The 25,697-nt window shown below is 45.4% G+C and overlaps 1 protein-coding gene and 1 long non-coding RNA gene across 3 annotated transcripts in view; one reads left to right on the top strand and one right to left on the bottom strand.

Moving 5' to 3' along the window:
* The window catches only part of Thrap3 (thyroid hormone receptor associated protein 3), a 49,094-nt gene extending 43,578 nt beyond the window's left edge, over positions 1–5,516 (bottom strand). For both annotated transcript variants that reach the window (XM_005004210.4, XM_003471318.5), the window contains exon 1: positions 5,332–5,516. The gene's annotated coding sequence lies outside the window, so the exon portion shown is untranslated. The remainder of the gene's footprint in view (positions 1–5,331) is intronic.
* Positions 5,517–15,483: 9,967 nt separating this feature from the next.
* Positions 15,484–17,418, top strand: LOC134472998 (uncharacterized). The gene is made up of 2 exons (XR_010043079.1): positions 15,484–15,732; positions 16,521–17,418. It is a non-coding gene; the product is annotated as an uncharacterized LOC134472998 (long non-coding RNA).
* The last annotated feature ends 8,279 nt before the right edge of the window (positions 17,419–25,697 follow it).

Genomic DNA, 25,697 nt, shown 5'->3' with positions numbered 1-25,697 from the left:
CTTCCAATTTCTGAAACAGGCCAAGCTACGCAGTTACAATATTCCAGATGCTACAAATAAACTAGGCAAAACAAAAACAAGGACACCACACCTACTACGCATGTAAAAAAGGCATGGGCAAGGGTCAGATTAATGTTATGCTTCCTAAAAGTCACTGGGGGGTCTTCAGTTTGTAAACTACTTCAATACTTTATCTCAAAGATTGTTAGTTCTTTTTTTAGACGAAACAAAAGAAAATAAGCCACCCAGATAGAAAAAATTAAAAATAGCACTTTAATATTAAAACAACAAAACGACCTTCAAGGTGGGCAATAGAGACCTGCATATACATCCAGAAAAGGAACAGCAAGTTAATACCTCTACAAAAGACAATAGCTAGGTGTAGTGCCCACATGCCTGCAAGGGAGACTGAGGCAGGCCTACTGCTGGGAGAGGCAAGTCTGAGATATTTAATGAGTTCAAGGCCTGCCTAAACTACATAGTAAGACACTGTCTCACAAAAATAAAGCAGAAAGGGCCTAATATATCCAGGCAAGGTGGCACATGCCTGTAATTCTAGCACTCAGGAAGCCAAGACAGGAGGATCCTTAGATCCTCCAACACTGTGAGTTGGAGGCCATCCTAGGTTACACAGTGAAATCAAAGCTAGCCTCAACTACATAGCAGGATCCTGTCTCAAAAACCAAAAATTATAAATACCAACAGACCGTACTCCCTGTCAGGGACACATGTTAAGCTATGGAGGGATCTGTGGCAAACTACAGAGAGCACCCCAAGCCACAAAACCAGTTTGCTGCAAAGCAGAAATGCAGATCCACTGCTGTCAGGTCCAATTTTCAAGAGCAGCCTGAATCTGAATTTATACATGAAAACTCCTTTTATTTTTTTTTTTTTAGACAGGGTCTCACTATGTAGTTCAGACTGGTTTTGAACTCAACAATCTCAAACCTGCAACCACCCTTTAGTCTCAGGCCAGAGTGCTGGAATTACAGGCATGTACCACCATACCTGATTTCAAACACCAGTTTTAAATGCTGATAATTCAAATTTACGCTGAAGAACCCAAACAAAAAACAAAACAACCAAAAAAACCCCATACATTTTTCAGACAGACTTGGCCCATGAAACCAGTTTTCAACCTCTGTCATTAAAAAAGAAAAATATTAGGTTCTCCTAGGGGCAGAATATTCCCCAAAAGTATATCCTATCCTTCTAAAATAATACTGTTATATTAAAGCACACTAAAATGAAATGACAGGATAAACCGTGCACAGTGGCACATGCATGCTATAGCAGCCTGGGCTACATAAGTGAGCTCAAGGCCAGTCTGGATGTCTCCCAAAAAATAAAAATTAAAAAAGGCAAGAATATAGACCTGAAACTCCTAACCAAAAGAAAATTTTTTTTTGTCTTTTTCGTTTTTATCGGTACCGGGGATCGAACTCACGACTGCCTGCTTGCAAGGCAGGCGCTTATGCCGCTGAGGTAAATCCCCAGCCCCACCAAAAGAAATTTAAAAAAAAAAATTTTTTTTGGTCTTTTTGAGACAGGGTCTCATCATTCAGTTCAGGCTGGCCTTGGGATCACTATAGCCCAGGCTGATCTCCAACTTGCAAAGGATTCTCCTGCCTCAGCCAACTGCGGGATTACAGGAGTGCACTACCATGCACAGCTTTAAATCATCTTATCCTTTTCACAATAAAGTAATTCATTTCTGGGCCAGGGATCTAGGCAAGCGGTGTAAGTCTGTCTGGCAAGCCTGAGGTTGTGAATTCAATCCCCAGTACACAAAAAAAAAAAAAAAAAAAAAAAAAAGTAATACATTTCTATCAATGAAATAGATACTATAACAAAATCATTAGGAAATGCACTTCCATGAAATGGGCTCACCAGATTCAAGTTTCTTCCTGTCAGACTAATTACTATCTTGCTTAATCTAGTCAAAAGAAACGAAGAGGCCATCTCTTTGGTAAAGCATTAAGCTCATTATTTCTACTCAAAAAAATGAAAGAAAACTGGTGACACTGTAACAAAGTCAATCTTGCCAGGCATGGTGGTGCACACCTGTAATCCCAGCACTTTGGAGGCTGAGGCAGAAGATCACCACTGGACTACAGGCAAAACCCTGCCTCAAAAACAAAGTTATTCTTCTTCAAGGGATGTCTCTTCTAGACAAGACAGACCTCAGGCAATTACTTTTTAGATTTATGGGTTATGAACCCACATTACAAGGTCTACGGCAGTATTTCAACTTTTTTAAGACTCAGAACAATGGAGAGGAACTTTTTTTTTTTTTTTTGAGAAAATCCAATTCCCTGCCACAAAAATTTTAAGAATTCAAGGGTGCCATGAAGTCCATCAATCACAGAGTACCCTGCTCTACAGAACATTTAAGTTATTTAATCAAATCATCTTGCTTCTTCTCACAACTACAGCTCCATTTCACCACTCAATGTCAGGCATCTATCATTTCAAAGCTGTACACTAGTCTCTTGACACCACTCGGAATTCATTTCCCATTCTCTACAAGTGATATTTAAGTATAAATCACCCTCTAACCTGAATGACAAATCCTTTTTCTTCCTCATCTATTTGTACTAATAAGCCGAACTTACATCGTAAGCAATTATGTCTGTAGACAGAGATATCAACCAATCAGCAACCCCTCCCAACCATCAAGAAGCTTCAACAGCTTCCTTAACCTTCTGTGTCTAACTCTTTCTTAAACATTCTCCTCACTGTACATCAGTCATTCTTGGCAGCCATTCAGTTCCAAAACCACACTAAACTCTTCCCAAATTCCATTTTGGGCACTTGCTTCCTCCACTTGGGGGCTTTCTCCTCAGTTTCTTTATTCTCCTCAAATCACTTTTAGGTATGTTCCTTTTCAGTCTATCCAGAGCCCCCTGCCTGCTGGGGATTTAGCTCAGAGGCCTAAGTGCCTGCCTTGCAAGTGTGTGGTGGTGAGTTCGATCCCCTGGTACCAATAAAAAGACAAAAAAAAAAAAACTAAAATAAAGAGTCCCCTGCCTGATATACTTAATTTACATACTTACCTTTGGGTCTTAATGTCCTGCAAGTTCCCAAAAAAATAAGAAATCTGTCTCACACGGTCCGACATACTCCTAGGGCCCAGCACCAGGGATGGTAAATGGTAGGTTCTCAGGAAATATTTGCTCAATCACTCACAAAATCAAAGTCAACTGTGAATTGATCTTAAGATGTTTATAGAATGTGCTGCAATCCATCAAAAATCTAGTGTCTGAGCGAATAGCATTAATTATACTTCCTTCAATAAAGAATGTCACTATGCCCACGACAAACAAGCAAGCACCCTAAGATTCTTAGAACTATGCATTCTAAAATAAATATACGGGGCTGCAGATTTAGCTCAGCGGTTTAAGCGCCTGCCTGGCAAGCCAGGGTCACAAGTTTGATCCCCGGTACCAAAATACATAAATAATAAATATATGTGTATTTGCCTTGTCAGCCTCTTCATCTCTAGGCTAATCCTGGAAAATACTCCAAATTTTCTCCCCCCAATTTCTCAGTGTAACACAGATCATTCTTTTGTAATCCATAATTTCACTGGCTAAACCCAATTCAAAACTGCCTATACTTGATATTAATTACCATTACTGCCACTAAAACTATAGTCTGCAACCGAAAATTAATCTTTAAAAATTGACGATGGGGGTGTGTGTGTATGTCTATAATCCCAGCAGTTGGTAGGCGAAGGATGCCATTACAGCAAGTTCAAGGCCAACTTGGGCTACATAGCAAGTTCAAGAAGAGCCTGAAATACCCAGTGAGATTCTGTCTCATAAAGACAAAAAAATCGATATTCTTTCACTGCTGCTAAAAGCACTAAAAAATTAGCTAAACTAGACATAAAGGCTTTTAATCTAACAGTTTCATACAGGAATAACAAATAGCTCTTTTACAAAAAGCAATCAAGCCTGGGGCTGGGGATTTAGCTCAGCGGCATAAGCACCTGCCTTGCTAGCAGGCGGTCGTTGAGTTCGATCCTCGGTACCAATAAAAAGAAAAAAGGAAAAAAAAAGTGTAAAAAAAAAAAAAGCAATCAAGCCTAAATGGCTGCACTACAACTTGTTTTTGGTATCGCTAAACTATGATTATTAACTCACAAATCTCCCAATAAAGAACAAACTGAACTCAGGTTGCTCCACAAATTGTTCAAGACAGCAACCACTTTGGAATCTTTAACTGTCTTCTATAGAATTTATACATCAAGTTGTCTAGATAACACGAAAGACTACTAGTAGTTGTTCCACGAAGGAAAAAATATATATATATATATCATCTACAACGAAATAAAAATAATGGCATATGCCTTCGCATTCTTCAATCCTATCATCATGGTCAGTTATCTTTACTTCACATAATCCTAATAAAAAGTCAATTATTCACTACTATTTAGGTGGGGAGGGATAAAAGACCGAGGCACCTGGAAGTGAAGACTCGATCTAAAATCGAAAGCAGGAAAAGCTAGGCAGTCTGGCTCCAAAACACTGCTGCTGTCCTACCCCCGAAAGCTTCACTGGCTCCCTCCTGCCAGGCCCTACCACACTCGCTAAGGTTTTCCCTTCAACCCAATTAACAGTGTCCCAGAAACACTGTACTCCCAACTGATGGCTTCCAACTTCTGGGCACCAGCGTTGCTCGCCAGCTTCTGCTGCCACGCTCCACCCCTAAGATTCAGAAGGGCAAAGAAAATAGCTGATAAAGTTGCTTAGATGCTGAAACACAACTGCTTCGTAGAAGCAGGACACATGCCAATTACGACCGGCATGAAGTCGTCTTCAGTTCCAGCCCAAGAAAAAGTGGGGTATTTTCCCGGTAGGAAACAAATTTAGATTATGCAAGAAAAATAATGAGAGAAAATGTTAACATTTACCGAGTGCCAGCCACACGGGCCCTCCTAGGTAATGGAGACTGGGGGGAGGGGAGTCGAGAGTTCCGGAAAAGAATCCAAATAATGGGGTTCATACGACCAAAAGGAGGGCTAGCGAAGGGCTCCCCGCTCAGACTGCTGATTGCAAAGACAAGAAAGTGTAGAAATTACCGGGGAGTAGGCAGCCCGAAGCCTCCGGAGCTAGGCCGGAGCGCAGGGAAGCCCTGAAGGGCGGGGAGGGGGAGGAGCCGGAGTGAGCGGGGCCCGCTCAGAAGAGGCCGGGGTGTAAGCGCGGGGAAGCGGCTCCGCGCCAGGCCTTCCCCGGACTCGGCCCTGTCCACCAAGAAAAAGAGATAGAAAAAAAAAGACCAAAGTCGATGAAGATGTTCTAACTCCCATCAAAAGCGCCCACTCACCTAGGCCAACAGCAGCGACCTCAGCTGCAACCTCGCAACGGCACAACCGGCCCGAACCTCGCCCCCGCCCGACTGCGCGCTCCGCGTCCCCGCTCTCCGGTGGCGGCGACGGCGGCGTCACGCCCGCTGGCTCCTGGGAAATGTAGTCGAAGACCTGCGGCTCTTGGCTCACCGAGTAGTCTCCTGGACTACAATTCCCGTAAGACAAAGCAAGCGCTGTGCCCGCCGCTTTGCGTCACGCGTCGCGTCGTCGGAAGTCACGTGTGTTGCTCCGTTCCTTCCCCTCCCCCGCCTGGGTGGCCTGGAGAAGAGAGAGGAAGGTGGACGGAAGGGGCGGAGGCGTTGCTGACGCCACTGCCCCCACCATTTTGGAGCCAGCCTTTAGGGAGCGCCTGCGTCCCACCCACTGACTTAACAGGCCTTAGTCTTCGGAAAGCTTCTGAGCTGGGAGTCACGTCGCCTGGTTTTTAAAATCTGACTTGCCACTTACTGCGTTGTGATCTTGAGCCGTTTCCCTTCGCTAAAACTGAGTCTCCGCATAAAATGAGACTCAGGGCGCGGGGGAGGGGCAGTGGGGCCCAAGGACGTGTTCCTCTTGACCCGGTGTCACAAAAGCACTATCTTCACTGACTCAGAAGGCAAGGACTGCGTTTGAGTTGAGAGGCATCCTGGAGGGCATTCACAAGCAGCTTCCCAACAGTAGTGGCAGTACAAGGACGTTCAGCTTTTAGATGATGCCAAAACTGGGAGAGTGTGGCATTAACAGCCAGACAACAACCCTACAAGATGTCAGACATAGTGGGGCTGCATTCTGGGCAAATGACACCTTCGAGGCCTTGTGAGTGGAGAGCCCTTCTCTAGCCCACTGGAGCTTCCAGGTAGGATGAAGCCTGAGGACTCAGGAAGTAATGCCAATGAACAAGCTGTGAAAAGCTTGTGAGGATCCTAGGCCTGCCCCCAGAGGCCCTTTACTCCAATAAAAGAGATGGAGCGTTTTAAAAAGAGAAGTACTCATAATTTATTTTTTTAAGTTTTTTTTTTTTTTTTTTTTTTTTAGTACTCATAATTTCTACCCTGCAAAGTTATTGCAGAACTTCAACAAAGTGAGGCACGTGAGAGTATTCGGTACCCATAAAGCACAATGCGAAATGAAGGGTATGAGTGAGTTTGCCTTCTTTTAAAGTTTTGTTTTGTTTTTGTGCTATTGTGATCTCTTTTGGTGACCCAGGAACCCACATGGGCAAGGATTCCCAACCACCACTGCCATCGCCATTACATTCATAGGAAGCTTAGATGGGTGCACTGTTGGACTGCCAGTCTCTCACAGATTGTGCTCATGACATCTGCGGCTTTTTGGTTTTGCGCGGTGCGGGGTGGTGGTGATGGTGTTGTTTTGAGACAGGATCTCATGCTGTAGTCCAGGGTGTCCTTCAACTCACGGTGATTCTTCTGCTTCAGCCTCCCTACTGCTAGGATTACTGGTGTGTACCACCACACCCAGCCAAAATCTTCGTTTTAGAAAGACTTCAATTGGTGGCTCAAAATGTAACCCCAGCACACTGGGTGGCTGAGACAGAAAGATTATAAATTTGAGCCCCGCCTTAGTAACTTGGTGGCCCGACAATACCCTATGTGAAGTAAAAAATGTAAAAAGGGTCAACTAGGAGGACCTCAAATAAACAGACGAGTTTGAAAATCACTTCATTTATCCATGTTTTCCACAGACTGATTTCGCTTGCAATTGCGTGTGAATTTGCAAATGCAAGACTGCTTAAATGCCACAGATTCTCTGATGCCTTCTAAATTCACTAGCTTCTTCCTAATTCTAAATTCAGACACGAGGATGGCTCCACCTTATACTAAAATTTCAGGGCTTCTGAGAACCGAAATGAGTTTTCATGTATTCCTCAATCTCTATGACAAACTAGACAAAGCACACATGGATAAAATATGCTCTTGAGCTGGGAATTTAGCTCAGTGGCATAAGCGCCTGCCTGGCAAGCGCAAAATCATGAGTTCGATCTCCAGTACCAAAAACAAAAACATCAACAACAATAAAATGTGCTTTTAGAGTCAAGTGTAGTGGCACATGCCTGTAATCCCAGCACTTGGGAGATTAAGGTAGGAGGATGGTTGCACATTTAAGACCAGCCTGGGCTATTAAATAAGCTCAAGGCCAGCCTGAACTGCAGAGCAAGATGCCATCTCAAAAAAACCCAAAAATGTGTTCTTGGGTGGGGGTTGAGGAGTGGGGGCGGTTTACTAAGGACTAAACCTAGGCCTTTGTCCCAGGGTACCTCTGTATCCCTTTTGGGACTTTTTCTTGGGACTTGGATTTCTGATTTTCTTTTTGTTTTTTAACTCTAAAACAGGGTTTGGTGAAGTTGACAATTGCCCTGCTCCTATCATACTTGCCATCCTCTGCCTAAGCCTCCCTTCCAGCTCACTGGGACTACAGATGGGAACCACCAGTTTGGTCTCTGAAATACTCTATTTTGGATATCATCTTACTTCTCTATCAAATTTTGCCCCTTTCTTTTTTTTTTTTTTTTTTTTTTTGTCTTTTTCATTTTTATCGGTACCAGGGATCGAACTCACAACTGCCTGCTTGCAAGGCAGGTGCTTATGCCACTGAGCTAAATCCCCAGCCCCCAAATTTTGCCCCTTTCTTGCCCCAAAAACTTATTCCAAAGTTTAGCCCCTATCCTTTCCCTTCCATTCAGCCTCTCTTGAGTTGGCTTTCCCCTTGACTAATCTGGCATAATACTTGGGCAACTTTTACATCTTCTCTTTTTGAGATCATTATGATTTCTACACATTTTGTGCCTTCAGAAACCTGGAAGCAAATACAATGTCCATCTGTTGGTCTGCCTGCTCAGCATCCTTCTGTTCTTTCCTGATGATAGCACCCTGATAATCCTTTTATTATAGACAGCTAAATTAGCTAAAAAATAATATGCACTCAGAAAGGGATTGGACACTTAAAGTCAGTGCAAAAGATGAAGACATCAAAATCATGGCTGCAGGTGAATCTGAAGAGGCCCAGGCCTCAAAATGGAAATTCAATAGCAGCAGGCCTTTCTACAGATAAACAGCAATTTGAAATTATACTGTAGAGCCGGGTGTGGTGGCTCATGCCTGTAATCCCAGCACTCAGGAGGCTAAGGCAGGAGGACTGTTGCAAGTTCAAGACCAGCCTGGTCTACAAGGTGAGCTCAAGGCCAGCCTGAACTGCATAGCAAGACCCTGTCTCAAAAAGACAAAAAGAAAAAATTATACTGTAATTACAACCACCTGGTCCAGAGAGCCCAGACAAGCATCAGACACATAGATGGGTGATAAGAACTTCTGGACCTATCCCTTTCCAAGGATATCTTTTGTTCTTTTCATAGACCCTTGGTATGCAACTCAATTTCCTGTTGGATCAGTATTAACTAAATGCCTATACTTATAATCCTACAGGTTTAGGATTGTGTAGTTTGACCCACATTGTACCCATGTTATGATTTGAATGTATAAATTACCATTGGCAAAGTGCCTCAGTGGCAACTCACTTTCTGAACCTTTTCTGTCTCTCAATAAATCTTTCCTACTCTTAACCTTCATGGTCCTAACTCTTCAATATTTGGGGATTGAAACTCAGGACATCTGATATCTGAAAGATTGGAAGTTATTTTTGCATCGCTTTGAGAAGCTGTCCCTCCTCCATTCTGGCAACAGGATGAGCAGGAGACACTGGCTGGCAGGCCCTTTTCATTTTCTTATCCACAGTGATTAGCGGGTAATTCAAACCAACTTTTTGTTTGCTTGGTTTTGGTACCAGGAATGGAACTCAGGACCTCACAATTGCCAGGGAGGCACTGTGTCACTGAGGCACATCCCCGGCCCTCACCTGGGTTTGTAATGGTCATCTTTGCAGCTCTTTGGAGAGGCCCTTCCTGAGAATAAAGCCAGTGCAGATGGAAAGCAGAACCATGAATTAAGAAAGACATTCTCTACTCTACCACTTGGATTCAGCCATGCCTGAAGGTAGCAGCATTTTTGGATTTTTCCATGCCATGAGCCAATAAATGAGTTAGTTGGAGTTGGGTTTCCATCACTTCTAAACTGGAGTCATGACTAAGAGAAGCTGTTAGAGATATCTCTTGTATGCAAGAGGTTCTTAGAGCAGGAAAAGAAGTGGAAAAGGAAGTCAGGAGAGCTTGTGGCCCTGTAAACTTGAAGAACCAGAAGAGCAGTTATCTTTGCCACTGTTCAGATTAACCAAAGTACCTTCATTGCCATCTCTGCTTTGTAGAAGCCCAGCAGATGTGGGTCAGGATACTAATAGTTGCTTGTGTTGCTGCTGACCTTTGGCAGAGAAGTCCTTCCAGCTGGGCATTAGTGGCACACACCTGTAATCCCAGCACAAGGATCATTGTGAGTTTGAAGCCATCCTGGGCTACGTAGTGAGACCCTGTCTAAAAAAAAAAAAGGAAAAGAAGAAAGTCTCTTCAATCCAGTGTTTGCCTGGGAAACAATCGCTTTTCCATTAGCTGGTTAGCATATAGCATCAGGGAATAATATTCTAGTGCTTCTCAAACTTGAATTCACATTGGAATCATTTCTGGATTATTTGGGGGTGTTTTTTTCTTTTTTGTTTTTGAGACAAGGTCTTGCTATGTAGTTCAGGCTGACCTTGAACTCACTTTGTAGTCTAAACTGGCCTCAAACTCATGATGATCCACCTGCCTCAGCCTCCTGAATGCTGAGATTACAGGCATGCACCGCCACACCCAGCTCAAGATGGTTTTTAAATTCCAACATCCAGCCACATCCCAGATCATGAAGATCACAGTCTCTGGGGATGGGATTCAGGCATTACTAATTTTGAGGTTTCCACAGGTGATTGCACTATGCAGGCACATTTGGGAACTATTATGGGTGGCGTTCATCCACCATTTCCGATTCTGACTTTTCCATAAAGCAGAGATCCTCCACTGGGCAGCACATTAATCCCTTGACAATTTCTCAAAAAATGTCCATGTCTGAGTTTTACCCTCCAGAGATTCTGCTTTAGTTGGTATGGGGCAGGGCCCTGATAATGGTGATTTTTTAAACATGCTGACCCTGGGGCTGGGGATTTAGCTCAGCAGGATAAGCGCCTGCCTTGTAAGCAGGCAGTCGTGAGTTCGATCCCTGGTACCGATAAAAAGGAAAAAGATAAAAATGCTGACCCAAGAGATTTTAATGTTCAGGGAGGTATCAGAGCTGAGATTTACTTTTTTTTTTTTTTTTTTTTGTGGTCTTCCTTTTTATCAGTACCAGGGATCAAACTCACGACTGCCTGCTTGCAAGGCAGGCGCTTATGCCGCTGAGCTAAATCCCCAGCCCCAGATTTACTTATTTATTAGCAGTGCTGGGGATTGAAAACACGGCTTCAACACCTGCCTGACGATTGCGAGGTTGTGAGTTCAATCGCCAGTATAAAAAACTATAAGCAAAACAAAGAACAGGCCTTCAAGCCAGGAGTCATAGTATAGTGCACACCTGTAATTCTAGCACTCGCGAGGTTGAGGAAGCAGGATCACGGTGAGTCTGAGGCCAGCCTGGGCTATATAAAGTGAGTTCAAGGCCAGCCTGAACTACATAATGGGACCCTGTCTCTCTCTCTCTGTCTCTTAGAGAGAGAGACAGACAGACAGACAGACAGACAGACAGAGAGACAGAGACAGACAGAGAGACAGAGAGAGAGACAGAGACAGAGAGAGAGACAGAGAGAGAGAGCAAATCTTTACACATCCTATGTGGTTCCTTTCACTACTTAACTACATCCTCAGCCCAAGAGCTGCTTTTTAGATGCATGCTGCTTCTCCTGGTGGAGGGAGGGATTGAACTCAGGGTCTGTACACTGAGCTACATCTCTAGCCCATTTTTATTTTTGATTTCCCATTGAGTCACTAAGTTACCCAGATTGGGCTCAAATTTGTGATCTTCCTGTCCTAGCTTCCCAAACTGCTGGGATGTTAGGCATATATCACTATGCCTGGCCTAGGTGTGTGTGCTGGGGATCAAACCCAGGGGTGCTGTACTACTGAGCTATATTCCCAGTCCAATGTATGTATGTATTTACTTATTTATTTTTCCACTGTCTCAAAAAGACAAAAAAAAATAGTTTAAAAAAAAACATGAGTTTGAGGTCAGCCTGGACTATGTAGTGAGTTTAAAGCCAGCCAGAACTACACGAGACGCTGTCTCAATGAATAAATAAATGAAAGAAAAAGAACACAACTTCTCCTAGCAGTTAATTTCATAGTGCCGGGGTCCCACACAACCAGTTGTTCCTACGAAAGCCAAAGCATGTGGCCTCAGAGGAGCAGTGCATTGGAATTGAGACCTTAAAAGCCATCCCTGACTCACTTGCTTCAGAAACCCTGCCTGTACCTCACTGACCCATCTTCCTCAAGCTGCTTCAGAGCAGGGACCCTCCTCCTCACAAGTACATTTCATTTATTACAGCTATGATTTGGGTATGGTTTAACTCTATCCTCCGAAATTTCATGGGCTGGAGGCTTGGTTCCAGTATGGTGGAGTTGAGGTAGTAGAATCCTTAAGAGGTGAGGCCTAAACCGGGCGTGGTAGTACAGACAGGTAAATCCCAGCTCTCTGGGAGGCTGAGACAGGAAAATGTCAAGTTCAAGTCCAGCCCGGGCAGTTTAGCAATCTAAGGACTCCATGTCTCGCAATAAAAAAGGGCTAAGAATATAGCTCTATATGAAACCCTAGGTTTAATCCCCAGTATCACCACCAAAAATCAATACATAAATAAAATCAAACAAAAAGATGGGGGCTAGTGGAAGGTGGTTAGGTTATGGGGACTAGTGTAGTTCTTGAGGAACTCCAGTTCATTCCTGTAGGAGTAGTTTGATTACTAAAACAAGCTGGGCGTGGTGACACAGGCTTGTAATCCCAGCACTCTGGGGGCTGAGGTGGGAGCACAAATTCAAATCCAGCTTGAGGGGTTTAGCCAGTTAGCAAGAGTCTGTTTGAAAAGAAATTAAATTAAAAGAACTGGGGATATATTTTAGTGCACAAGTCTTGGGTTCAATATCTGGTACTGCAATATAATAAAAAATAGTAGTAATAAGAGGAACTGAGGATGTAGCTCAGTGATGCGTGCACAGACTTGAGTTCAATCCCTAGCACCACAAGGAAAGGAGGAGAAAAAGTAGAAAAGAAGAAAAGAAAGACAAAAAGAAAAAAGGAAGAGAGCTTGGTCCTTGAATCCAAATCCCCTTTGTTTTCTGTCTTTCTATGTGACTGTTCTCCTACTCCAACCCTTCCTGCCACAATGCCATCTGCCATGTTGTGATCTGTATCCAGAAGGCCATCATCAAAGGTCAAACCAACGGAGCTGCCCAATATTGGATTTTCAGCCTCTAAAACTGGAGGTTAAATAAACCTCTCTTTTTTATATGTTACCCAGGATCTGGTATTTTGTTAGAATAGCAGAAAACTGAGTGATACAACTCCTATGACCAGTTTGGTTGATAGGGTGTTTTTATTTTCATTCATAAATGATTGGTCCAACTCAGTGTTTAACAGAGGGACATTTGACAATTGTAGAGACAATTTTGTTTTGTTTTGTTTGTTTGTTTTTAAATACAATATTTATGTTTATTGTTCACACTGAATTTTTTTTATAGAATCTGAAAATGATTTTATAAGTTCATGTAAATTGCACAGAATAGTGGATTACATTTTGGTGTATTGCAACTTGCATATAATATACATTGATTTTTTTTTTTTTTTTTTGGAGGTGCTGGCTTGGCTTCCCAGAGTCCTAAGTTCCAACATGGCGTGGATCTCAGGAGGCATTGCTAGTTCTTCCCCTGGAAGGGCTGCAGTCTGCCACCCTGCCTCCTCTTATAGGGAGGGGAGATGCTGGCTTGGCTTCCCAGAGTCCTAAGTTCCAGAATGGCATGGATCTCAGGAGACACTGCTAGTTCTCCCCCTGGAAGGGCTGCAGTGGTCCACACTACAGCCACTTACCAGGGAGGGGAGGTGCTGGCTTGGCTTCCCAGAGTCCTAAGTTCCAACATGGCATGGATCTCAGGAGACACTGCTAGTTCTCGTGGAGACAATTTTGATTGTCACAATCTCTCCCCACCATACCCACTGCCTAGGGAGTTTACTATAGACAGCTAGTGGGTAGAGGCCAGGGATGCCACTAAACACTCTGAGGTGCACAGGACACCCCTTCACCACAAGGTCAAGACTGAGAAATTCTTTATCTTGCTTAGAGAGAAAGACTTTAATAATGTTAAGCTTTAAAATATCCTTGTGTCTGGTTGGCAATAACTGACACAAAGGTGTCATTTTTCAGTTCAACAATAAATTCATGCTCTCTCCTTCCTTCAACTCCTTTACAGGGAAATGGTGGAGGCTGTGGTTGGAGAGACTACAGATCAAAGACAAGGTTACACAGCACAAAGAGCACAGGCTTTAGGGTCAGATCTGAGTTCACATTCCAGCATCAACTACTCATTTAGCTGTGTGTCTTTAAGCAAGTGACTTTTTCTCTTTGGGCCTCCATTGTTTTCTCATGTGTAAAATAAGACAACTGTCTTACAAGGTCCAAGCACTCAGCTATTCATACAACTTCCTAGGGAGCCAGCAGAGGAAGTTACATGAGCGTGGGGGAGGCGAGGCACGTGGTCACTGGGCAACCTGGAGAGGAGACTGCTTACCCTTTACACACAGGTCCTGCCTGTAAGGGAGGCCAAGAACTTTCTGTTGAGTCTAGCCAGAATCTTTCTTTTCTACAGTCTAAAGGTTCAGCTGGTCTCTGCCACTACCCTGCTCTGACTATGCAGGAGAGAAATGGACTGAGGCCGTGGTTGATCTTGGTTTCCTTTCTGTGGATGTAAGGGTGGATCTGAGGCTACTAAAGACTTTATGTTAGGGGCTGGGGATTTAGCTCAGTGGCATAAGCTCCTGCCTTGCAAGCAGGCAGTCATGAGTTTGATCCCTGGTACCGAAAAAAAAGACAAAAAAAAAAAAAAGACTTTATGTTGCCAGGTGAAAAGCAGAGGTTGCCAGATGTCCCTCAGCCAGGGCTTTTATTTACCTGGGACTGGCTCCAGGAGACAGTGGAGCTTGGTTACTCTGGAGTGTATGGCCTCCAGCTCCCCAGCAGAGGAAAAGTGAGGACTGGAGGTCTAACAAACTCTTCCAAGCCTGAGAAAGCCAAAAGGGGTCTGCCTGTCTTTTGCTGCTGCTTTCCCTTCCTTGAGTTAGTAGTAATCTGCACGGTTCCCTCCCAGATCCCCCAGCACTTGGTATAGGCCTGTGGCGCTGCTGTTTGGCAGGAGAGGGTAGGTGTGTGAACACCAAGAGTGACTATTTTGGGAGTCACAGTAAAATACTGTGTCCAAGCCAAGCAGAACCAGGAGGATCACAGTTCTCCCCTAAATGGTCTAAGTTGGGTAACCCCCCAGGAATCATAAACAGTGCTTCAGGGGAATAGACATTATAAAATTTTAAATTATAAATTTATAACTAATGTATGTTCATCTGGGTACACACTTGTAATCCCAGCACTAGGGTAGCTAAGGCAGGAGAAACACTATGAATTTGAGGCCAGGCTGGCCACATATTGAGTTCTAGCCTATACTACACAGACCTTGTCTCAAAAATAAAACAAAACAAAACACAGAAGAAAGAAAGAAAGCAAAGTTCAGAGGTAATAGCACTTCTTAGTCACCATTACCTGTTCCTGTCTGAGGTTGTTCACATCTCAGTGGTATGCTATTTCTCACCTTGTTGCATCTCATTGGCAGTTTGAAACTGGCTATAGTGGAAATATTTATACCATGGAAACCAGCAAATACTAACAATTATTCATTACTAATGCATCCCCTGCTTACTTACCTGTAAACACTACTAGCACATCACTGGATAGAGATTTCCAAAATATGACTATGATTAAAGCTGGGGGTAGTGACATACACTAGTAATCCCAGCACTGGGAAGGTTGATGCAAGGGGATCACTATGAACTCGAGGTCAGCCTGGGCTACATAGTAAATTCAAGGCCAGTCTGAATTACATTGTGAGACCCTGTCCCAAAAAACCCTTTTTAAAAAATTCCAATGTCAAATTTTCCATCAGCCTGGAGCAGATAATCCACTTTAGAGAAATAACTAAATGGGACATGTCTGACATCTAATATTACAGGATAAAACACATTTTTGGTTTTGGTTTTGGTTTTGGTTGAGACAGGATCTCACTATGTAGTTCAGGCTGACCATGCACGCATTACAGGCTGGCCTCAAACTCACATCTGAACACCTGCCTTAGCCTCCCGAGTGCTGGACTTACAGGTGTGTGCCACTATACCCAGCTGGAAGACATATTTGCTGTGAGTAATTTGTCCACATATATTTGAGGGCTTCTCTCCTTTCCTCCCTGACTAAACATCTGTATAATCCCAAAATACAACTGCAATGTTTTTGGAATTTGTTTGTTTGTTTGTCTATGACAGGGTCTCACTATTTAGCCCAGGGTGGCCTTGAATTCACAGTGATCCTCTTGCCTCAGCCTCCCAAGTGCTGGGATTACAGGCATGTGCCACTACTCCTGGCTGCAGTGCCTTTTAGGGTAAGAACAGAAGTTCCAGGACCTTGTTTGCTGCTGTCCCCCTGACTTCAGCAGTTCCTCAAACCCCACCTTAGTTTCCCTGCTTCCAAGTTAGAACAGTAGGGGGCTGGGGTTAGTGTGCACAAGAGCTGATGGGAGGGACAGTCCACTAGACACCCAGCCACTGCCCCTTTTCAAGAGTGCAAATCTACTCGAGGGACAGAGAATGTTAAAAATGGAGCAACCCCTTCCCAGAGAACACCTGGAAACGTGTAGAGATGTTTTGGGGTGTTACAGTCCCAGGAGCATGGAGGGATACACTGCTTGCAGGTAATGGGAAAGGCCATGGATGCTGGTAACTGGGCACAGGGGCAGAAATCCTCCTCCTCTCCAGACGTCAGGAGTGCAGAATTGAGGAACTGTGTGACAGGAGCATGCTGGGAGAAAACAGTTCAGGGCCTGAGAAGAGCTAAAGGGCAGCTTGCTCTGTAGCTATAGGCCCCTCTGTCCCCACAACACTCTTCTTGTGGCCTCTGGTCTTTTATTTTTGTCTCTGGCCCTGCTTCACAGGTCTGCCTCTCTGGAGCTTTTCCTGTTTATCTCTCTGCTGGTCGCATGGTCTCCATGTCTCACTACCTGCCGTGCCATTCACTCTGGCGGGATCCTCATGTTCCAAGACGAGAGATGAAGCTGTGGCTGTGTGCTCCCCACCTGCACTGATCACTCCAGCTACCTCCGCTGGGAACAGGGCCAGAAGACAGGCGAGCAGCAATGCTGAGGCCCTGCCAGGTCTCCACTCCCCAGCTTGTGTGGCTCGCTAAGGAGCCACTAAGTGAGCTGGAGCTCACTAAGGAGCTCCAGCCCAGCTCTTCCTCTCACCCTGGGGCCCGAGACCCTGTGAGTCTATGCCAGTGACCTCTCCCTCTACAGGGACCGCTTCCTTCCTGCCCATCCCCAGTGCCCTACATTTCTCCTCTCTGCCAGTCCAACAGCTATTACAAAACAGTTGGGGGCTGGGCAGCTTCCCATGCCTAGCTCTGCCCTGGGCAGCAAGTGACAGCAGGCTCATGACTCCCACTGAGCCCAGTGCCCTCTGCTCCAAGGCCAGCAGCCTGTGACCTCTGCTCCGATCCTGTTTTTCAGCATTCAGAGCCCTGTGTCCAGAGTCTTCCCGTTCAGATTGATTACTGGGATACAGGGCTCAGCTCAGACCTCTTGCTGTGTGTCCCATACACCTCGCCTGACAGCCCCCAGTGGCCTAGGTTTGTTATTGTTATTGTTTAGGGTGTTTGTGTCGTGGTTTCCAGGTTCTTTCCATTTTGAACAAAGAATCGAATGAAACAAGCAAAAATGGTGGCAGAGTTTATTTAAAAAATTAAAAGTAAAGGGTAAGGGGGAAACTAGCTCTGTAGAGTGAATTTGGGATGAATAAAGAGAGGAGAAATTAAAGCCAAGACAGTGAGCTCTTCGTGGCATCCGTGTCCTTTTATTTCATCCACACCTAGCAGGTTTGCTGCGACCTGCAAGGCTCTCAGACTTCCCAGGGTGAGGACAGGGAAGGTGACATAACTGAAACACAGCAATCGGGGATCACGCAGAGCCTTGCCTCAGGCTGGAGGGAAAGGAACTGCTCACCACTGCAACTCCTTCATTTATACACTGGGAGGCTGATGTCAACGTCACCCCCTCCGCCTGGCAACTCCTCTGACTGGCTGGCCTGGGTACCTCGCCTTGTGGGTGCTGGAGCAGCCTGTTCATGCCCTGCTCCTAGCACCATTGAAAAGTCTGGTGGCGTTTTGTTTTATTTTTATTTTTTGAGACAGGGTCTCACAGTGTAATTCAGATTAGTCTTGAATTGGCCACATAGCCCAGGCCAGCCTTGAACTCCTAGCAATCCTCCTGCTCTACCTCTCCTGACTTAGTGACAATTTTGGTTTGGTTTGGATTTGTTGAGACAGCGGCTCACTATGTAGTACAGAGTGGCCTTGAATTCATGGTGATCCTCCTGCCTCAGCCTCAGAGTGGTGGGATACAAATGTGCACCACCACGCCCTGCAGCCTAATGATATTTTATTGGTGTGGCCTCATAACTATCTTCAGTCTTGACTGCCACCTGCCGTGGCACTGAGGCCAGCTTCGTCTGACTGTGTTACCTCCCACCAAAGGCCTTCAGTAGATTTCCACCCTGTGGGAGAAGGAACAAGCCTCTGGCTTATCAGGACCAAGCCATTAGGACATGATTCCTGCCTTGCTTCCAGGGCACAGGGCCGCATTCTACTCTGCCTCTTAATGTGTCACTGAAACTCTACCCACTTAGTATTAGCCCCAGCTCCCCTGCTTGCTCTAGGTGCCACAGAGTTAAGCACCTTTTTTTGTTTTGTTTTGTTTTGTTTGTCTTTTTCCTTTTTATCGGTACCGGGGATCGAACTCACAACTGCCTGCTTGCAAGGCAGGCTCTTATGCCACTGAGCTAAATCCCCAGCCCCAGAGTTAAGCACGTTTCTGTCTGCCCACCACTACTGCACACAGACAGCATCTACTGCACACCAGGGCTTGGTTTAGGATAAACGCAGTGCAGCGGGAGGCTGAAACATTTCTGCCTTTATGACTCACATTTTGGCAGAGGACCATTTACTAGGTAAAGAGCTACAGTGGAAGGTTTGTCGTGCTTGAGTGGATTCAGAAGCCTGGGTCAAAAAGGGTCTCCTGGAAGGTGATTGTTAAGTGATGGCTAACATCTGAACAGCCAATGACAGGAGGGCAGGCGGGGGAGAGTGTCCCAGGTACAGGGGGCAGCTTGTGCAAAAGCCCTGGGTTTTGGAGAGGAACAGAGAAGGGAAGAGCATGACAGCTACCAGGTAAGAATGCCTCAGTATGTGCCCTTTATTTCATTTTTTACATGTTAATATTGCATGACGATTGCAAGGTGTGGTGGCACACTCCTGTGATCCCAGCACTCAGGAGATTGAGGCAAGAGGATCATTGCAGACTCAAGACCAGCCTGGGCTACATAGTGAATTCAAGACCAGCCTGGACTAACTAGAGAGAGCTTGTCTCAAACAAACCAGACCCCCCAAAAAAGAGAGAGAGATAAAAGAAAGATGTACAAATGGCCCATAAACACATGAACAGATTCTCGACATTTACTAAATGCAAATCAAACCACAATAAAGATGCAATGAGATATTTCTTCACATTTTACATCCATTAGAAGGGCTATCAGTGTTAAAAAAAAATGGGGAGGAAGGGGGCTGGGGATTTAGCTCAGCAGCATAAGCGCCTGCCTTGCAAGCGTGCAGTCGTGAGTTCGATCCCTGTTACAGATTTAAAAAGGGGGGGTGGTGGTTCAAGGATGTGGAGAAATTTGAGACCATGTGCATTGTTGGTGGGAATGTAAAATGGTGCAGCTGCTATGGAGAACAGTATGGCAGTTCCTCGATAAATTAAAAATAGAACTGCCATATGATCCAGTAATTCCACTCCTGGATGTATGCCCAAAAGAATTAGAAACCATGGACTCAGAAACATTATTTGTACATCTTTGTTGACAGCAGCATTCAAGAAAGGTGGCAGCCACTGATATGTCCAATGATAGAGGAATGTATCCTTAGGAGGAAGGAATCTTGACACAGGCTATAACATGGCTGAAATTTGAGGACATCTCTTGAATGAAATAAGCCAGTCACAAAAGAACAAATATTGTATGATCTCACTTATATGAGATATAAGTTAGTAATCAAACTTATAGAGACAGAAAGTAGAGTGGTAATTTCAATATGGGAAGTGTCTGTTAGGCAAAAACTATCACATGACATTTTAGAACGGAAGTATTTTAAGGTTTCCTCCTTCATCTCTATAATGCTATGTTGCCAGTATTTGTTCTGTGATGACTGCTGAATTTCAGAAATATGTTGTGTCATGGAGCTGGAGGCACCTGAGTGCAAGTGAGCTTGCATGATTCCAAACTATTAGGGAATTACTTTCAAAATAAGCATATGTAATCGAGACTGTGTATATCAAGAGATCAGTTGGCAGGACAGGTGGCCCAGCCTATAATTTCAGCTACTTGGGAGGCTGAAGCAGGAGAATCCCAAGTTTGAGGACAGCCTGGACAACACAGTCTCAAACTACAGTCTCAACACAGTCTCAACTCTGTCTCAAAATAAAAGAAGGGTGGTGACAACAAGACATAGAACATTTGCCCGGCAGGTACAAGGCCCTGGATTCAATCCTCATAAGAGAGAGACGGAGATAAAGACAGAGAGAGAGAGAGAGAGAGAGAGAGAGAGAGAGAGAGAGAGAGAGAAAGATTGAGAGGTGCCAGTTATATAAGTAGAATTTCTTCCAATTAATTGCCACATGGAACCCAGTCACAATGTTTGTGAAAGGTAGGTAATACATCTGGGCTAACTTCAAGCTTACATTTATCTATTTTTTGTTTATTTTAGTATTAGAAGGACTGAATGCAGGGCCTTCACGCCTTTTTGAGACAGGCTGTCACTGTGTAGTTCAGGCTGGTCTTGAACTCACTTATGGGTCCCAAGATGGCCTTGAACTCACAGTGATCCTCCTGCCTCAGAATTTTTATTTTTTATTTTGAGACAGGATCTCAGTAAGTTGCTCATTCTCGTTTGCATCTTGTGATTCTCCTGCCTTGGCCTCCCAAAGTGCTGGGGTTATAGGTTTGTGCCACTATGCCTGGATAAAGTTTACATATATTTTATTTAAACTCAAGAAAAAATCATGCTACATACTTGTAATTGTAATACCCTGGGAGGTTGAGGGCGGAGAATTGTAAATTTAAGCCTAGCCTGGGCAATTTAGCAAGAATTTGTCTCAAAATAATAATGATAAAGGGGCTGGGGATTTAGCTCAGCGGCATAAGCACCTGCCTTGCAAGCAGGCAGTCGTGGGTTCGATCCCCGGTACTGATAAAAAGGAAAAAGACAAAAAAAAAAAAAAAAAAAAAAAACGATAAGAAGGACTGAGGACAGGCATTGTGACACATGTCTCTAATCCCAGCTTCCAAGAGGCTGAGTCCGGAGGATCACTGTGAGTTCAAGGCCAGCCTGAACTAATATAATAGCAAGACCCTATCTCAGAAAGGGGGTATAGGGGGTATGGCTCAAGGTGGAGGCCCTGTGCTAAATAAATACAATTCCCTCTTAGATTTCACAAGCACACTGTGCTAGGTTTTCCACTGGCCTCTCACATTTTGCTGTATGTCTCCTTCCACTTGTATGCACTCTGAAGGCAAGGACCTGGTGCTGTCGATTAAGTGGTTCTCAAAGTTTTGGACACAACCAGCCTTGTCCAGCATGCTGTGCCCAGGTGGAGCAGTTTGGGAAGGGGCCGGTGTAACACAGATGGTATTGCTGGGGAGGAGACTTGCAACCAGCAAGAGTTTAATTGTTAGTTCAAGAAAAGCCTCACTCTTACCATGCGCCCGAATTTGCAGGTGTGGAAACAGAAGTTCACAGAGGTCGGGGGACTCATCCATGGCTAAGGAGTGAGTCATCCGCCAATACCACAAGATAGCACAGCGCATGTATCTTGAGCTCTCAGCTAGGACTTGAGTCACCGCCCTGTGCCGGGTCACGGAGCTCTCTGCAGCACCCACTTCTTATCTTGGCAACACGCTCATCGACCACCAGGGGGAGCCAGATGCGCGTTCATGGGGAGGCTGGGCACAGCCTTAAGCAGCCGAGAGAGCGCCCTTTGAATGTTTAGGGAGCCGTCGCCACCGTACAAACCAGCTCAGCGGGGCGGTCCTAGGACCGAGGGGTGGAGGTAAAGAGAGCCTTTCCGAATCACTTGCGGACTGGAGGAGGAGGAGCCAAGGGCACTTGGTAGCCTCCCCCTGGCCCTGCCGGGCCTGCCCTGCTAGGGAAAGGCCTGTCCTGCGGAGAGCCGGGCCACCTCCAGTCTCCAGACTCCTTCAGGGCCTGCAACAGACCGGACATTCTTGTCTCCGGCTAGGATGCCAGGGAGTCAGGCTGGAGAGGCGCCTCCCTGCGGCGCGGGCCTGCTCCCGGTCCCAGGACTTCCCTTCTCCCGAAGGTGCCCTGCTTGCTCTGACCCCCAGAGCCTGCCACCGGCCCAGACCCATCCCTAAGCTCTGGACCCCGGCCAGAAATAGTTCTGCGTGGGTGCCAGGTCAAACCGTGGCCTGTCCCCTAACTGGCTCTCTTTCAAAGTGCCCTCTGTGGTGAATGAGACCAGTGTTCCTGGCGCGCCTCCGTAGCTCTCCTTTTGTCCTGAATCCAATCCATTTTTCACCCCCTCTGTCCACCTCCTGGTTTCCACCACGCCCTGCGCCAAGTGCCTGTCTCCTCTGACCAGGATGGGTGCATTGCCTGGCTCTCCACTGTCACGCTTGCTTCTTCCCTGTTGCCCCCAATGCCTGTTTAGGGGACAGTCATGATCACCATAATCTGACCATGACCACCACCTGCTGAACCCTTTCAGTAGCTTCTCATTCGTCTTGCAATAAAGACTAAAGGGAGCAGAAGGGTTGCAAGTTCTAGGCCAGCTAGAACTGAGCAATTCAGCGAGACCCTGTCTCAAAAGGGGGGGGGAGCGGCTGGAGATGTATCTTAGTGTGAAAGTTGTGCATTCAATGCCAGGCAACACCCTCCTGACCCCCCTCCCCCAATCTGATTCAACTGACTCATGGGTACTGCATGGTCTGGTCCTTCCTACTTCATCCGGCTCACTCTCTGAATTCCAGCTATGCTGGCCATGCTAACCACAGGACCTTTGCACATGTTCCCTCTACTTGGAAGCCAACTCTGCTCTAGCATTGTTTTCTCCAAGATATCCTGGTTGATTTCCCTGACAAGCTCAGGGGACTTATTATTTCTTTTTTTTTTTTTTTCTTTCTTTCTTTTTTTTTTTTTTTTGGTGGTACCAGGGATTGAACTCACAACCTCGTACTTGCTAGGTAGGCACTTACGCTGCTGAGCTAAATCCCCAGCCCCATTATTTCCTTTTCTAACATCACATACTTTTTTGTTACTCCAGACTCATAATTGTGCATTTGTTTGTAATATTATTTAAGTAGTTATTGGTAAAGCTCCATGTGAACAAAGACCACATCAACTTTTGATCATTTAAAATCTCCAGCCAATCACAGCAGTGCATGCCAGTGATCTCAGCTAATTAGGAGAATGAAGCAGGAGAGAGGCAAGTTCAACACCAGCCTGGGCAAATTAGTGAGACCCTGTCTCAAAACAAAACAAAACATCAAGAGGACTGGGGATGTAGCTCAGAGATAGAGCACCCCTGGGTTCAAAACCCCAGTAACAAAAAGGAGGAAACCCTTTCAACACCTCAGTGCCTGGCACATAGGTCTTCAATAAATGTCTCTTGAATGGATAAATAAAATTTTTAACTAGTTTGCTGTACATTTACTTCTATTTCTCAAGGTGCTATCATCTATTATCCTGATAACAGTCACTTCTCATCTCCCAGCCTGGACAGCTTAGTGACTCAGAGAGAAACCATCTCAAAAAAAAAATAAGGCTGGGGATGTATCTTAGTGTGAAGGCTTTGCATTGAGTACCCAGAAACACCCTCCCCTAGAAAAGATCCTAGAAAAGATCAGACTTATTTTTCTCCTTTTATTTTCTGTCTTTCTTTTCTTCTTCAGTTTTTTGAGACAAAGTCTTACTATGTAGTCCAGGCTGGCCTTGAACTCACTGTGAACTTACTGTGTAGCCCAAACTGGCCTCAACCTCAAGGCAATCCTCCTGCCTCAGCCTTCCAAGTGCTGGAATTACAGGCATGTACCACCACACCTGGTCTTATTTGTTTTCTGAGACAAGGTTTCAGTATGTACTGGCCTCAGATTTACAGTCATCCTCCTGCCTCAGCTTCTCAAGTGCTGGATTACAGGCATGCCTGAATTTGATTGTGAATTCCTACTAGTGAGTCCCCTATAAGCCAGAGCAAGCTGGACACGGTAGCACATGCTTGTAATCTCAGAACTAGGGAGGTTGAGCCAGGAGGATTGCTGTGAGCTTGAGGCCAACACAGAGGGACCCTGTCTCAAAAAAAAAAAAAAAAGCCAGAGAGGACTAATAAAATTGCCAATCCCGTCATGCCACCCTTCCTACCCTCTTGGATGCCCTGCTTAACCACTCCTTGCTTCTGCTCACAGCTCTTGCAGCTTGTCCAGAAACCGGTTTTCCCTCCCCCTTTCTCCACCCTCCTGACCTTGCCCAGACCTCAGCCCAGAGCCCTGCGTTCCAGGAGATCTTATCCATATAGCCGGGCCCAGGCCCCCTGCCACATGCTCTTACGTGCTTATTGCTCCCTGTTTTGTCTCCAGAGCCTTCGCAGTACATACACATGTTGCATCTTCGCGTTTGTTTGTGTGGCTCCCTGATTAACAATCCCTGTCTCCCCTCCCAGGAAGCTCAGGAGTTTTGGGGTCTACTTTCTGCTTGCCATCATTTCTTCTGGTGCGTAGCAGATCGTCTGCAGGCAACTACGATTGAATAAATGAGTAGGTGACTCCCCAAGAGTATTCAGAGGGCAGTGTCCTTTAGGGAAAGGGTGCCTTTGGCTCTGAATGAACATGAGCTGGTGGCCAAGCCAAGGAGGGCTAAGTGGGGGTGTGCAGAGTTTCTATCACTAAGGGGGGGGGGCAGCGGGCCTGTCCCTTCCCGCCCTCTTCACACTCCCTTGGCTGGGCCTTGACCACTCACTGCCCACCCCTCCAGCTCCATCTACACTTCCAGTTGCTCCCAATCCCCCAGCAGCTCTGTTCCTGCTCCTTCCCTGGGGGCCTGCCACAGGCAGGCCCGACCTGCAACTCCTCCCCTACTTGTTTTCCCAGGGCTGGCTCACCTCCTCCTCCTTTAGGGCACACACAAGCGTGTGTGTCTGTCTGTGTGTGTGTGTGTGTGTGTGTGTTTTTTGTGGTACTGGGGACTGAACTCAGGGCCTTTTTTTTTTCTTTTGTACTGGGGATCGAACTCAGGACTATGCACTTGCAAGGCAGGTGCTTATGCAGCTGAGCTAAATCCCCAGCCTCAAACTTAGGGCCTTTGTAATGAACTAGATTCTCAGCCTTTTTATTTTGTTTGGCTGATTGTCTTATTTTGTTTTGTTTTTGTTACTAGCAATCGAACTCAGGACATTGCGCCTGCCAGGCAGAAACTGTGCCACTCAGCTATATCCACAGCCCAGTTGTTTGGTTTTGTTTTGTTTTTGAGACAGGGACTCACTTCAAAATGCAGGTTGGTTTTGAACTAAGTAGCCTAGGCTGGCCTCCAACTCGTAGCAATCCTCCTACCTCAGCCTACCAAATGCTGGAATAGGCATGTGCCATCATGCCTGACTGCTTGTTTGTCTTCTGAGACAGGGTTTCACTATGTAGTCCAGGCTGGTCTTGCACTATGTACCCCAGGCTGGCCTCAGACTCATGGTGATCTCTTGCCTCATCCTCCTGAGTGCTTGAATTACAAGCATGCACCACCATACTAAGTTTTTCTAGTTTTGTGGTGGTTGTTGTATTGTTTTGTGTTTTGAAACAGTGTCTCACTAAATTGCCTTGCTTGAATTTGAGTGCTCAGGTTACAAATGGGTATCCCCACACCTGGCTCATTTCAAATATAAATGGTTTCCTTACAGGACACCTTCTTTGAATATTTCTCTCCATTATGTCTCACTCAGTTCATGTCCTCCTTTGTATCTCATAGAGGAAATGAATTTATGTATGTGCTTATCGTGTCCCTATTT

Source organism: Cavia porcellus, unplaced genomic scaffold, assembly GCF_034190915.1.
Source record: "Cavia porcellus strain 051 isolate PalLab524CR breed Dunkin Hartley unplaced genomic scaffold, mCavPor4.1 scaffold_25, whole genome shotgun sequence".
Lineage (NCBI taxonomy): Eukaryota > Metazoa > Chordata > Mammalia > Rodentia > Caviidae > Cavia > Cavia porcellus.
Note: the sequence above shows the minus strand (reverse complement) of the source record. Positions and strands in the feature narration are given on the sequence as shown.